The following is a 16,442-nucleotide window of genomic DNA, read 5'->3' on the forward strand; positions in this document are numbered from 1 at the left end:
TGCAGTCTGGTAAAGTCAAATATATAAATCTTTCAGTGTCTATTCTAGTACTACTTGATAAACTACAGTTGTCGCAGTCATGCCGCCATTGATAAGAAAGGCTAAAAAGATTTTTTATATCTACACCTGCATCTTCCAATACATCAAACATATACATTAAAAATTCCTGACAATCCTGCTGAATATTCTGTGAAAATTGATTTTGACCAGAACATATGTCTAGAAGATTTCGAATTTCTGAAACACTTTCTATTTTTGCTCTATCACTGCTACATTTCTCAAACACAGAATTCAACAATCTGTTCTTGTAAATTTTGAAGAAAAAAACCAACATTAAGCACTACATTAGCATAGCAGTTGACACCAGAACTATTTTCAAACTGAAATCCAACAACATCTTCAACAGAATCCTTTTTCTTTCTGCTTACAATTACAGTTTCATCTACTTTTTGTCTTTTTGCTACTACCTCACTACAATTATTCTCATTTCTTCTTTTTCGGCCTACCACACGTTTTTCAAACAGAGGATATTGAGGCAAATGTGGAGCATACTCTCTTCTTAACCTATTGTATTCTTTAACACAATCTAGATCAGCACAAATCTTTGTTTCATCACACTCAATCAAGTACAATCCTGATAAAGTTCTGACTCGTGATAATGCCACATATGCCATACCCTCTTTAAACACAGAACTTCCAATGTTCACCAAAGCACTATCTACACTTAAACCTTGAGATTTATGAATTGTCACCGCATATGCCAAACAAACAGGAAACTGTTTTCGGCGAACATATAAGTCTTTTACAAGCAAAAATCTAGCTGAACAATGACAAATTTGTTCTATTTCGTCAATGCCATCAAATTAAATTTTTAAAATTTCAATTCCATCTCTATTTTTGTAATTTACAAAATCAACAACATGACCCATTGCTCCATTTACCAGACCTCTTTCAACATTTAAATTCCTTCTCAAAATGATACGACAATTTAAACACACATTCAGAGTCTTTTCAAAACCAGCAGTTTTGGATATAGTCTTCTCTAATGAATCCGATTTTGATTTCAAATTTTCTGACAAAATAATTGTTGCTCCCATATGCTCTATTTTTTCTATAGCTTCCAGTTTCACAATCTCTTCATTTTCTAACTTTAACATTTTGTTGTTGAAGATGGAACATTCTTTCAGAGTTGGCATCAAACATATCCCAGATTTCTTCTCGTTAATTTTCTTAAAAATATTCTCTGGAAGAATGTTATCATTTGGGTACATATTTGAAATTAATCGTGCATGTAAAGCTTCTTTCCCATGCTGACTTACTTTTCCGATTCTTACATCTTGTAGAATATTTTTATAATCTTCATCCTTTGCCTGTCGCATATTTTGGAGTAGTTCTGCATACTTGAAATTTAACCATATATTAACGTTTCCAATGCTTCCTAGGCACTTCCTGGTATCTTCATGCGTGACCATTTTAAACACTGGTTGTCCTTTCACTGGAGTCAACTGCAGTAGATCTCCAAAAACAATAATGTGTTTCCCTCCAAATAACACATCATACTCTGTTCTAAGAATTTCTTGCATTCTCAAATGCACAAAAGCAAGCATTAGATTTGAGACCATGCTTACTTCATCAATGATAAGAAGTTTCATTTTCTTCAGGACTCTGGAAACTTCGGAACACGCATCTCCAGATAGCTTGTGGTATTGCAATTTGTTATCATGCTCGACTGGTAGCATCAGTAAACGATGTAAAGTAATCCCTTTAATGTTATGTGCTGCCAGCCCAGTTGGAGTGGTAACAACACAAGACAGCGGTGAATCAGTCCTTTTCTGCAGATAAGTTGCAATTGCTTTAATCAGAAAACTTTTTCCAGTTCCCGCTTCTCCACTCACGTACAGTCGGATAGGCTTAAATGATGTACATGAGCACTGTTTTTTCTCATGACTGATCCATGTTCAACCTGTTCTGTGACTTTGTCATATATCTGTTTCTGCTCAATGTTTAGTTGTTTCACCAAATCTTCTAAGTTAATTACATCCTCTTCAGCTTGTTCCATAGCTCTTTCCACCTCATCCATGGCAGTGGCAGCCTCATTTTGAATAATTGGTCCTCCTAGTGGATCCTGACTCAATGAAGTAGAACTCTGACTGTCTTGAGAACTGTCTCTCGCAATCTCTGCAGCAATTGTTGCTTCTTGCTCTATTTCTTTGATCAACATTTGCAGATAATTTGGAAAAACAGGACATTCTATGGTATCCTTGGTTGCATTAAAAGAGTCTTCGTAACAGAGAAAATCTCCAAGTAGTTCCTCTTCTGTACGCCATGGTTTAAAGAGTTGCAAAAGAGCCAAAGAGTAAAATTCCCTTTTGTCTGGATTTTCGCAACTCAATTTTCGATGATTAATCAAATGACTTTTTCTCTGTTTCTCTAGACATCCTTCACATCCAATGACAGCATATATTCCATTATTGATATCTTCTCTGATGTTCCTCTTATAAATATAGCTTTGCAGAACTTCATAGAGACAAGCGTTCTCAAGGTAAGGACTTCTATTTGAATAGTTTGTATCCAACATGTTTGTCTTCAAAATATCTGTACTTTCTGGTTCTTTCTCTGCCAAATACTCTATTTCTTGTACAGATTACAAAACTTGGTTTCGTGTTGCAGCAAGACCTAGACTCACCCAAATGATGGTTCTAGATTTGGCATATAGACTTGCTGATGACAATCGATCAGAACATTCATATGCTCCAATTTCTCGATGTGACAACATCTTCAGACTGTAACTGTATAATTTCTTGCTTAGACTCTTTTCATGTGAAATATCCTCCCACATTTCCTTCAGTTCTGTCTTTTCTTTTTTTGTGATGTAAGACGTCACATATCGAGCCACAGCAATAGAGTTGTCAGCAACAAATTGAATATCCATATTAGCATTCCACATGGACAAAATCACTGGGTTGTAGTCAATGTACTTGGATTCTTCGTTTCTTTTTAAATTGTATGATTTCCTCGTCACAGTATGTCATAGAGAAGACATCAAATTATTTACTCTTCCTTTAGAAATCACTGGTCGTGGAAAGCCGAAACGACATTTTGTTTAGAACTTTTCCTTGTTTTGGAATTTTCGACAACAATACTTCCCACAACGATGGGATTGAAATCGTAAAACTTGTTGCCTTAAACTGTTTTCCTCTGTAGTTTTCGGAAAAGCACATGTTGAATACTCTTCAATGAAACTCATCACTGTTTCCTCCGAATCTGTTCCAAATTTGGGTGCATCTTTAATCCACAACAACATATGTTTGTGAGTAGCACCTCTCGCTTGATACTCCTTTCTCCAAAAGAAATCCAAAACCTCTCCAAGGGGAGGATTTTTTTTTGTTGGTAATAAAAGACATCATAGCTTCAAATCTATGATTAAAATATCTGCATACATTCACTGTATCCAAAGAACACAGTTCTCCAGGTGTTTTGAATTCTATATTTTGTATATTTGCATTTGCCTCGCGTATAAATTGAAGTAAGTCGTCCCATGCATACTCGGCACAGCTAAGAGTGAGGAACCATGTAGGAGTTCCTAAGTTTCTTAGCATACATTTAAATTCCCCATGACGATGGCACCAATACTCGTTTGTACCACACTGACATGCCTTGAGATTGATTAGATGAGATTCCAAAATATTATCTTGCAGATTGACTTTCTCCATAAAGTCCCTCGCCGAAACATTTTGCAGATGTGCTCCACTTTTCAGTATATGATTTACTGCATAAGAAAGCCCAGACAAGTCACTTTTATACAGTAGATGAAACAAATATGGAATACATTGACGAAACCTTGAATCTTCAGCATATAATCTTAAAGTCCGGTGTTCAGATGCAGGAATTTGAAGTGCTCGATCGTCATATCGTCCACCTCGACCTGTTGGAAATAAATGTGGAAAACAACGAGCTTCCAAACTTTCTTCCCATACACTAATGGGACTTCCTTTTGCTGATTTCATTTGAAACAGGTCAATTGCATTCCCCATTACTTCTTTGGAATGCAAAGGATGAACAGTATAATGTTCATATATTTCTTCACTTGTAGACACATCAACTTTTTCAATTTGGCCAGCTGAACAATCACTGTCTTCATCTGCAGCTGTTTCCTCTGCTCCAACACATATATGTTTGTAGTACAACGTTGCCTTTTTGACTTTCCTAACATCCACTAAATCTTGCCAGATTTTCTTACTCTTTGTCGGAACCCCATTAACTAGAATAACCAGAGGTTCCTCTTCCTCTACACCAATTGTATCAATATTTTTCTTGAAATCTAGAGGCAAATAAACAACTCTTCCCTTTAATCCTCTCTGTAAATCTGAAGGAGGCAATTTCCCTATCTTAGGCTCCATGCGAACAATTGCCTGAAAAGGATGGACACATTGAATTAAAATAGACTCATATGTATTTAAATCCATCAATTCAGGAGGAATGTCTACCAACTCAAGATTATTATGAACAGCTCTAGCAGGCATTCTGTTTTGATTTAATTTATTATAACAATATTTACAAATACGCTGATCAGGACTGAAATCAAAAGAATTCTCCACCCACAAATAAGTTGCAAAATCCTTCCACTCATAATTATTTATCTTTTCACTTTTTACGTATAAATCAACTAATCTAGTTTGATGCTTATAATGAGTTCGTCGACAACACACACAAGTAAAATTAGGCCTTTCACTTGATTTCACCTTAAACCTGGTAATTTCCTGGTCAAACTTTTCTGTACTTGAAATCTGTACATTGTCTTTCACATTACCTTGTATTACTGTGTCAATTTCTACACTGTCCTCTTTTTCACAAAAATAACAAATCTCAATTTCTTCACAAATCTTCTTCGCATCTAATTCAGTTCCATGCAAAAGAGCACTATTTAACTGTTTAAGCTTAAGTGCTGGACTTTTTGCATAATACAACCTTCTCACTAATTTCCTCATTTTGTTATGATGCGTTGCTAACATCCTAAAATGATGAAAAACACTCTGACATACTTTTCTTGAAAGACAAGCCAGTGAATGTCCATGCAAACCTGTGTTTTCTCTCACTCTGCAAGGATCTAAGTCTTGCAACATCTTCATTTTCTGTTTTAGACTTTTCTTACTATATGTACGTAAGAAATTACGAAGCACATCGATTGAATCCTGTCGCACACTACAAATACTACTACATTTCCAAGTGTACACTGGACCCTTAGTACGTCTCCCTAAAACTTCATCAGCTAACACATCTTCTGCATCTCTAGACACAAGTTTCTCTTTTTCAATCGGTCAACCATCTTTCACCTCATATGCTCGACCACTGGTTTCAACTGCATGCACCAAATCATTCTCCTGGAAGTAACTCTCCTCATTAAAAAATGGCTCACAACTTGAACTATGCATCCATTCTCCAGAAAAAACTTTACAAAAATTAGTTCGATTAATTACTCTTTTGCATCTACTGTTGGATTTGAAAACATCAACTGTCTTGTTAAGTGTCCTAATTCTATTAATTACTAAAATAAATATTTTTTTCTTAACTTCAAAAGCTTGATCAACAATCTTCTCTACATTTTTCTTTTTCTTGTAAAAAGCAGCTCTCTGTTTACCTTTCTTAACATTTTTCAACAAATTTAAAACTACCCTATTGCGAAACATTCGTTTACGAAAGTCCCTAAATTGATTTTGCCTTCTATTCCTATACATATTATTGTCTCCTGCTGCAGTAGTAACATTTTTTGGGGATCTCTCCTTCTCTTCAAATTTGCTCTCTCCTTCTGTACATTCACATGTATATTATCACTTTTTTTGGATCTACATATGTTCCGAAAAAAAGACTTAGTTGTCTTACCAGGAGCTTTTTTCGCGTTTTTTGAAGTATTTGTTGTAGGAGACTGCTTTAATTCCGTTGCTGTTTTTGATTTTTTCCGCTTAGCATCTTTCCGTCTCCTCTGCCTTGAGGGCATATTTCCTTACTATTGAAATCTTGATTTCAATCTGTGGTAAACATTAAAAAACTCATTATAGACCACTATTACCAAACAACAAAGCAATGACAATAAGCAAACGATATAAACATTATAATGCTTATACATATGACCTTATCTCTGTTTTTTAAATGTTATTCTAAAAAAATATTTCGGGCACATGAATTGGTTTTACATTATTGACAAGGATTAGATAGTATCTGCATGATTAAAAAAATATATTTGCACATTTCACAATCATATCACCTGTGTTTCCTCAGATTAGTAAGCAGATTGTACACATGAGGTAAAGCCTGTCCTGGGGAGCATAGGTGGTGAGACCGGTGTCTAAGAGTGCACTGGACTGCACTTCATGAAGCCTATCCCCCACTGCACTCTTGGATACAGCCCTCACCTCCTTTCCACCCCTGGACAGACCTCTCTTCCACTACACTCTTCAACACAGGCATCACCTCCTATGCACCCCTGGACAATCCTCACCTCATCTGCAACCCTGAATACACCTCAACTCATCTGCACCATTAGACAGGCCTCAGTTCATCTACACCCTTGGACACGCCTCATCTCATCTGCACCCTGTTACCATCAATTATACTCAATGTATTGAGGCCTGTCCAAGGGGCACAGATTAGATAATGCTTGTCTAAGGGTCAGAGGAGGTAAGTCCTCTCCATTGCACTCATGGACACAGGCCTCAACTCCTTTGCACACCTAGACATGCCTCACCTCATCTGCACAATCCACTTCCTAATTTGAGGAAACACAGGTAACATACATTTCCTCTCTCTTGCAAACATTCCTACCAAGCATTACCAAAAAAATGACACAAACCAACAGCAAAGAAGCTCAGTGTCCTTCCTAATCTGAGGTAACACAGGTGACATGATTGTGAAAGGTTCAAATATTTGTATTTAATCATGCACACACTATGTATTCCTTCTCAAAAATGTAAAAGCTAATGATTTGCCCCAAAATCGTTTTTTGAATAACATTTTAGAAACAGAGCACAGGTCCTATGTACAAGCATTCAATTTCACTACTGAAACCCATTGATTTGCCCTAAAATCGTTTTTCAAATAACATTTTAGAAACAGAGCGCAGGTCCTATGTACAAGCATTCAATTTCACTACTGAAACCTCACTATTTCACAAAATACAAATCCTCTATCTTGCAAACATTCCTACCAAGCATTACCAAAAAAATGACACAAACCAACAGCAAAGAAGCTCAGTGTGCTTCCTAATCTGAGGTAACACAGGTGACATGATTGTGAAAGGTTCAAATTTTTTTATGTAATCATGCACACACTATTTATTCCTTCTCAAAAATGTAAAAGCCATTAATTTGCCCCAAAATCGTTTTTTAAATAACATTTTAGAAACAGAGCACACATCCTATGTACAAGCATTCAATTTCACTACTGAAACCCATTCATTTGCCCTAAAATCATTTTTTAAATAACATTTTAGAAACAGAGCGCAGGTCCTATGTACAAGCATTCCATTTCAGTACTGAAAACTCACTTTTTTACAGAATACATTTCCTCTCTCTTGCAAACATTCCTACCAAGCATTACCAAACAAATGACACAAACCAACAGCAAAGAAGCTCAATGTGCTTCTTAATCTGAGGTAACACAGTTGACATGATTGTGAAAGGTTCAAATATTTTTAAGTAATCATGCACACACTATTTATTCCTTCTCAAAAATGTAAAACCATTGATTTGCCCCAAAATCGTTTTTTGAATAACATTTTAGAAACAGAGCGCAGGTCCTATGTACAAGCATTCAATTTCACTACTGAAACCCATTGATTTTCCCTAAAATCATTTTTTAAATAACATTTTAGAAACAGAGCGCATGTCCTATGTACAAGCATTCAATTTCCCTACTGAAACCCATTGATTTGCCCTAAAATCGTTTTTTAAATAACATTTGAGAAACAGAGCGCAGGTCCTATGTACAAGCATTCCATTTCAGTACTGAAAACTCACTATTTTACAAAATACATTTCCTCTCTTTAGCAAACATTCCTACCAAGCATTACCAAATAAATGACACAAACCAACAGCAAAGAAGCTCAGTGTGCTTCTTAATCTGAGGTAACACAGGTGACATGATTGTGAAAGGTTCAAATATTTTTATGTAATCATGCACACACTATTTATTCCTTCTCTAAAATGTAAAAGCCATTGATTTGCCCCAAAATCGTTTTTTGAATAACATTTTAGAAACAGAGCGCAAGTCCTATGTACAAGCATTCAATTTCACTACTGAAACCCATTGATTTGCCCTAAAATCGTTTTTTTAAAAACATTTTAGAATCACAGCGCAGGTCCTATGTACAAGCATTCAATTTCACTACTAAAACCTCACTATTTCACAAAATACAAATCCTCTATCTTGCAAATATTGATACCATGCATTTTCAAAAAGCATGACACAAACCAACAGCAAAGAAGCTCAATGTGCTTCATAATCTGAACTCTCTATCTATATTAAATGAATCATAACTCACCTTTACAAATGCTTTGGGAGATTGAGAACAGTGTCAGATACACACACCAATATTTCTTTAGCAGAGCAAAAGGTATGTACTCCAGGCACTGCAACCATGAATGGCACAGAAAATCTCTAATTCTACACACATATCCCTCATGTTAACCAATCAAAACTCTTCCCTCTCTATTTCCAAACCAACACCCTTCCCCCCTCAGCCCTTTCTACCTGTTACCATAGCAACTCCCTCCTCACTGAGCTCTCAGGGTTAAAAGTTTATTCTAAAATGTTGCAAATGAACTCAGCAAGGATGTTTGACCTCTCAATACGCCAGCTTATCAGGTGCAATTTTTCTTTAAATGACTTTTTCTTAACCATTCAAATTACTTCTTTCACAGAACAGAACCATGCACCCTAACTTTCAGTTTTCAACTATCTGAATCCACCAATCTTTGCTTGTGATTCAAGAGCACTGAAACTCCACAGATTTTTTTTGCAAACTCCTACTGTTCCAACAGACATTTTATTCCTACACTTCATCTGACTGCACCAGAACCTCCTCTAACCATGTATTCTGTCTGGATTATTGGACATAGCTACATCCACTGGGCTCAAAGGTATGCAGCTCTCAGAAATTTTCACAACCTTGATTTACCAAATGTGCACATCAAGTGGATTGGCCAAAGAGGATTGAGATGTCATCAATTGATACCATTAGTGGAAACCTTTCGCCATCTGCCCCACCCTGACCTTATAATTTTGCACTGTGGTGGAAATGACCTAGGCACTTTGACTGGGGTAGGTCTGGAAATGGTTTTAAAGGACACCTTTGGGCAATTGATGACACTTTTTCCACAAACTGCCTTGTTATATTCCAATATATGCCAAAGACAGAAATGGAAGTGGTCCAACCAATTTTGTCCACAATTTGAAAAAGCACGGAAACATGTGAATAAATCTGTTTCTGCTTACATGAGAGACTATGGAATGGGTTCAATATACAACAATAACTTGCGTTACAACATGCAAGATACCTACAGAGGAGATGGTGTGCACTTCTCAGATGAGGGGAATAGAATATTCCTCCTGAATTTAAGAATGTGCATCGGAACCTACTTGTAGGTACCTAAATCAGCCACAGAACCCAAAAGCTCTTTTCAGGGCTACCCTACCTCTGATCACTCAAAACGATTACTTTACTCTAACTTTTTTCACTGTTTTTCACCAAAGTATGCTCCCCGGTACGCTCCCCGGTGCGCGTACCGGGCGCTCCCCCCGCGAAAATTATTATTATTTTTTTGGGGCCTATATGGGCCTCCTAAGACCCCCTCAGAAAACCTAGGGGGTCAGGGGGTGTCTACCGTGCCCCCTTTTACCCATTCCCAACGTTGTTTATCCTCCATCTTGTGTCTCAATTCTACCGAAACACAAGATGGAGGACTCCCGTTGTGCTACCGGTACGCGTACCGGGGCGCGCACCGGTAAGCGCCCTTAAAATTTTTGGAAGTCAATTTACTTAAAAACCACTGGAGAGACTTTCACCATATATAGAATAGGCCCTACTACATAGCAGTCCCTACCATTTTCCCAAATTTGGTGGAATTCCATTGAGCCATTTGGGCTGTAGCCCTGTCTAAATATCGTGAGGTAAATTACATGACTAAAACACATATGAAAGTGTTAGAATTTGCAACCAATGAAAATGTTACTTTCATTTTGTATTTTTATGTGCTGACATTTCATTGGTTATGGACATGAATATATATGAAAAATGAGAGGGAAACACGGCCATTTTGAGTACTACTACCCGAGGTACATTTATAAAGGATTTCCTCTGAAAACATCAACTCCTTTCTGAAAGGTAATTTGTTAATTTGTAAGGGGAACTATGTTCTGCACTTTAAGTTAAATTGGAAAAACGTTTTCTGATAGTTTTTTACTGTCCCTCTGTTATAGTTATAGATTCAGATAGGCTTCTCTGTTGTAGTTATGGATTGATTTAGGCTTCTCTAGTATAATGATGAATTTACTTAGGCTTCTTCACATGCACTTTTTATATTTCTACTTCCTGCCTGATAACATACACTGCCCAAATATAACTTCACTGGTAAAAACTCAGAAGTACCTGTCTGAACTTAAACCCAACAGTGCCCTAACTCTACTAATATAGTTATTTTTTATGCAATTTACAGCCAAAAAATGGAAGGTAAAGAGGAGACCAATACAATTTTTTTTTTGAAATTATGGATAACAACATCCTTAACGAAGACTTTGATTTCATGGATGAGTCTGGGGATCAAGAACTAATAAACTGTCTTGAAGCAATGGAATCATGCAATGAAATTGTGGAGGAGATTCCAGATAATCTGATGTTAGAAGTTTTAATAGAGTATGAAAAATCTCAACAATAAATTTTTATTTAATAATTAAAAATTGTTTCAGACATTATACATTTTTATATGTGATTCTTATGTAATTCTTGAAGTCGTACCAAAAAGATTATATTATAAAGTGAGACTTATACTATACTGTGCAATTTTTTGGAGTTACATAGTAAGTTTCCTCATAGTTACTTCCTTTCTCCCACTATATTATCTCCAAAGTGTAATTGACATCTGTTTTTCATCTCCTGCCTCCTTTCTCTCACTGTCTGTCTCTAATGCACCATATCACCGCCAATTTTGTGTAGATTTAGAAGAGATTAAATGTAATACTGGAAAACATCATAAGGGAGCAGGATAGACTACCTATGATCCCCTAGACCTTCTCAGGGTGTGCTTAAAGGATCTGTTTCTACTTTCCTGACAGACTATGCTATGGATTCCATATACCACAATAACTTCTGTAACAACATGCAAATTATCTACAAAGTAGACGGTCTACATTGAATTTAAAACTCTGCATTGGTAACTACATGTTGGTACTTAAATCACCCACGCAACACAACAACTCTATTCACAGCTACCCTACCTCTAAGCACTTTCAATTATTATTTTACTGTTTCACTGGGTTTTCCTGTTGGTACGCTCCCTGGTACGCTCCCCGGTGCGCGTGCCGGACGCTCCCCCCGCGAAAATCGAAAAACATTTTTTTTTTTTTGCCCCGCGGGGACCTTTTATGGCCCCCACATCAAACCTAGGGGGTCAGGGGGGTCTACCCTGCCCCCTTATGGTCATTTCCCCCTTTGTTTTTGCCACCTTTTGTGTCTTGATCCTACCGAGACACTTCGGACTGTTTGGAATGTTGACAGACACCCGAGAGCCAATCAGCTTTCCGTGCGCGGACTTGCGTTACGCGCCGGGTGCGCTCCCCGGTGCGCGTACCGGGGCGCGCTTATAGATATATATATTTTTTTGAACCTAAATTACTCAAAATCCTCTGGAGCACATATCTTGAGACATAGCAAAGGCACATCGGGCTACCAGTCCCTACAATTTTGCCAAGTTTCGTGGGAATCCATTCAGCCGTTCGGGCTAAAAGTGAGTCCAACCGCCCTATGGAAATTAACATGGTGAAAACACGTTTTGGGACCCCCCTTTTATCTCGGCCCCCGCTAAACGAATCCCCCCCAAATTTTCAGGGAAGGAGCGGAGCGGTGCTGGCCACCTAATTTGAGAAATTCGCAAAAATTCGTCCACCGGCGCCAAAGTTATTCCCAATAGAATGTTGCACATTTCCTATGGAAACTAGGTCCTAACTATAACTACCTACTGGCGACCGCCAGTAGGTAATATATATATATATATATATATATATATATATATATATATATATATATGCAAAAAAAGAAGGGGAGAACTCAGGGTATTTCTCAAGTTTAGGTGGAAAGCAGCCCCTGTTAGAGCACACCAGGGACACTCTAGATCTGCTCACCTCAAATGTCTGTTTTTCTATCAAAGTTTTTAAGCATAGGATCAGCACAGTGCTATCCACGCCGAGATAGAAAATGACAAAGTCTTTTGCAATTTATACAGCAAAGACTTTAAGCATAGGACTAGTACAGTGCTGTCCTTGCCGAGCTGTAAAATTACAAAAGCCATTTATCACTCCAGGCACAATGTTACAGCCTCGAATTAGTGAAATACCAACTCAAGCCAACCTGAAATGAGTAAAAGCAACCCCTGACACAGTGTTTTGCTCTAATTAGAGCTCTTCAGAGAGGATTAGCTTTGTCCAGACACAAGGGAGCACCCAGTATTAAGTCAAAACAAAACCCTTTCAGGCATAGAGTGACGCATAAATTATGTAAAAAAGAAGGGGAGAACTCGTGATTATGTAAGAGTTTATTTTAGGGAAAGTTGCGTAATGCTAAAGTGACTCTAGTCCTTACTTTGTTCTGTCACTAAGAGATAGGGGTGGATTGATACTTAGGTTTAGTTACTTATTAGTATGAGTTTGTAATTTCTTTAGTGGTATGCGTGATGCCCCCTCTGTTAAGTCACATGCTGCTAGTGCTTTCCCCAGTCCTTAGAAGAACCTTTTGTAGTTTGTTCAATGAGTGGTAATAGGCCTAGCACTAGCAAAACATCAGCATCAATCAATCAATCAACCAACAACTTGGTGTATGGAAAAATGTAGTCATGTGACCTCCATTTAACCATTTATGCATTTTTGAGGACTAAAAGAAGTGGAAAATGCATACTTAATGTACAATTGGCACACCTGGAATAGGTGGGCTAGGTCAGGTGATACGTACTACTTAGGCTTAGTTAGTATGTTGCAATCAGAATGGAAGACTGGATTAGTGTTGATAAATATTTTGTAGTTGGTCTGCAAATCCCCCGATATTACTTGTTGACCAGATGAGATAGGTCAATTTATTTATTGTAATTGTTGTTTACATAAATGTTTTTTTGACCATCCTTTAAAAATATTGTATTTGTTTCACACCAATCATCAATGTTTGTCTCTTTCTTATGTCTTCCCTGATGAGCACTCAGGGGCAAGAAGACAGGGTCTCAGTCGACGGGTGGAGCAGAATAACAACACCAGGGACTGAAGGACCACAATGAGGGCTCTACTGCTGGCCCTAGTAAGTCTTCTTGTTTTTAATATTAATAATTCTTATTCTCAAACTTTTACTGCACCATATTTTTTCTGTTTCTAATGCTTTTTTTAACCAACAGGTATCCTTCGATCTGAACTATCTGTTTCTAAATTCGTGTTATCCCTGACTCTAACTGCCTCTGCTATGATGACTCTCTGTACTACTACTATTAGTCTGTCTGTAGCTAAGCTTGCCCAGTTGGCCACTCTTTATTTAAGAGGTTTTAAATAAAACTCAGATTCACCAGTAGCTCTAGCCACTGAGTCCAGTCCTTTGGGTTGTCCTCTTGTACTACTGCAATTCTTATTGATCTTGAGTCTTTGTTAATCTTGAGGTTTTTCGACAATTCCCACCAACAAATGCCCAACCAGATTTTACTATTTTGATATGATAGGACATACTACTACTGTTGTAGGGATTTTGCACATACAGAACTTTGCACAAGAAAATAGGATGTTGGTGATGGTAGGTTGGACCTTCCTCACACCTCAATCAGAAGTTCAGAACCCACCACAATCCCCTGCTCGACTAGTTATAGTAGTGTCTCGTCATAACTATTACTATTAGCTCTCCGAACCCCCAAAGATACCCAACAAGTAGACAACCCATAACATAACACTCCCGACCTCTCAGTCATGGAAGCAATGCACATGCACACCCTTCCTTTTGCTCGCTCACTCGTGTAAGTCCACACCAAATACCACCGAGTCTATGTAAGTTCAAAAGTTTTATTTTCAATTGACAAGCTCTGTACAATGTTCTATAATGCAGCAACAACAGGAAAAGGCATAACATTAAAACAATAAACATTGTTACACCTACTTACAGTTACAACAACTACAAGTCCTTAGAAAAGAATGGGAAATCATGATAACTGAACAGTGGTGGAAGTACCACCATCCCCTTGGTAGGAATATAGTTTATATCAAATTATAAATGATGATCTCTGAGCAAATTCTGGGGACCCCTCACCTTAGAAGAACCTAGTGCTGGTGGTTGTTACATCATAAGCTCTGCAAAGCTCTGTTTCGGAGAAGGGAATCTTCCGTCTGTAATGAGAAAAATGGTGCGCGTTAGTATATTGAAGCATTTCTCAGCCGCGCCAAAAAGTTAAGCATTTTTATAGATAAGCAATATGGACTAACACCAGAACTCCATCAAATGTGGCTTTTTAATAATTTGGTTGACCTGGTACGCAGCGCTTAGACAGTAGCAGTATGAGGTCATGTGGGCTTAAAGGTGTCTTATACAACAAGCTGCGAGGTAACATCACATGTGCAAAAATAAAGGACACAAAGCTAAAATGGTTGCATGGCTCAAGCTAACTATGCAAAGATTAGAATGACCCTAGGGACCATATATAACTATTAGTGTCTACTCTACTACTACCTGATTTGTACTAGTGATGTATGTTGTATATGTATGTATTACTATTAACTAATTTTTCAATCTTGCTACTGAACAATAGGGGGAGGTGTATATGGCACCTAAAAAATGTGTAATGTGTTTTCTAGGCGCACTACCGACCACCAGTGCCGGGGCCAGCGGCGAAGGCGACGCGACAGGCGAGGATGCAGTAGTTGCAGATGGACCTGCAAGGGGTGAGCCAGCACCAGCGGCGGGTGGTGGTAAGTTATATTCCTAATCCTTAACTATTGACATTACACTTACTGAAATAGTGTACTGTATATGTACTGTTGAGACTTAGTAAGTAAGAAATTGTTGTGAATGTTTGAAGAGTGAAGTCAACCACTAATTGGCATTAGTAAAGGCATTAGTAAAGGCATTAGCGGCGGGAGTGTTGAGTAAACAATGGCTTCTTCTATCTGATTTCAACTCCGCTTTGAAAGTTTTATGGTGAAGACTAAAAGTCAGATCAGATCACCTGGTGTTGAACTAAAAGGGAAAGACGGGTGGAAGGAAGAAGGACCGGAGAGATTTAATATTTATGACTGACAGAGAAGGATACGTGTGATGTGGCTGATAGGAATCAGATACATGGTTAATTGAATGCCTGAAAAAAATCCCACAAATGTTAAAGCCCAAGGAAGTGGGAGGATAGATACATACCACAAATGTTATGTAGTGTGCCTTATAGTGCTACCATGCCACTATGTGTAGAATTAACTTGAGTTACTGTTTTTCTAAGAGTATATTTTACAATAGTCTTGTTTTTCTTTTTGATTTATAGCTACTCCTTCCACGGGGAAACCTGATCAGAAGGAGTTGTCCACCAAGGCACGGCACCGGAATCTGGAGGCCATCCTGCGGGAATATCGTCGGCTGGTGGTCCTGGAAGAGGAGGAGGAGGAGGCAACAGCAGCTGCAGACTCCTCCAATGCCCCGGGCCCCAGGCCCCAGCCACCGCCCTCCAGTGGTACGGCGCCACCGTCTGGCAGCCACCCGCTGCTGCCATTCCCTTAGCATCACTGGTGCCCCCCCTGTGGCTGCAACTACAGCTCTTTGAAGAGCTGTGTCGCCCTTTTTGAAGGAGGCAGTGCATGTCCTCCAAAGTTGATCCCGCCAAACCTAAACAGACCCTGTTCATTGACCTTTTTTTATTTATTGTTTTGGTGGGAGGTAATCGGGCATTGGGGTTTTGCGTTTTGGACAATTAGGTTGGACTTTTTCTTTATGGACATTGGTTGGGGTTAGGGAGAGGGGTGGGTTATTAAATCAATATTTCTACTTTACATACAATGTTGTTAATGTTTTGTGGGTGGGGTACTGTTTTACATCACACGGTTTCCTTGCTGGTGCAGGGCCGGCCATACCCAGTGTTTGATTATAATAATTGGCTGACTTTGTAAGACACAAACAGATAGATGCAGCACCACTCACTGATTGAGTTGTCCTAGTAGTGCTGTCAGTCTCTTCT

Source organism: Lissotriton helveticus, chromosome 5_1, assembly GCF_964261635.1.
Source record: "Lissotriton helveticus chromosome 5_1, aLisHel1.1, whole genome shotgun sequence".
Lineage (NCBI taxonomy): Eukaryota > Metazoa > Chordata > Amphibia > Caudata > Salamandridae > Lissotriton > Lissotriton helveticus.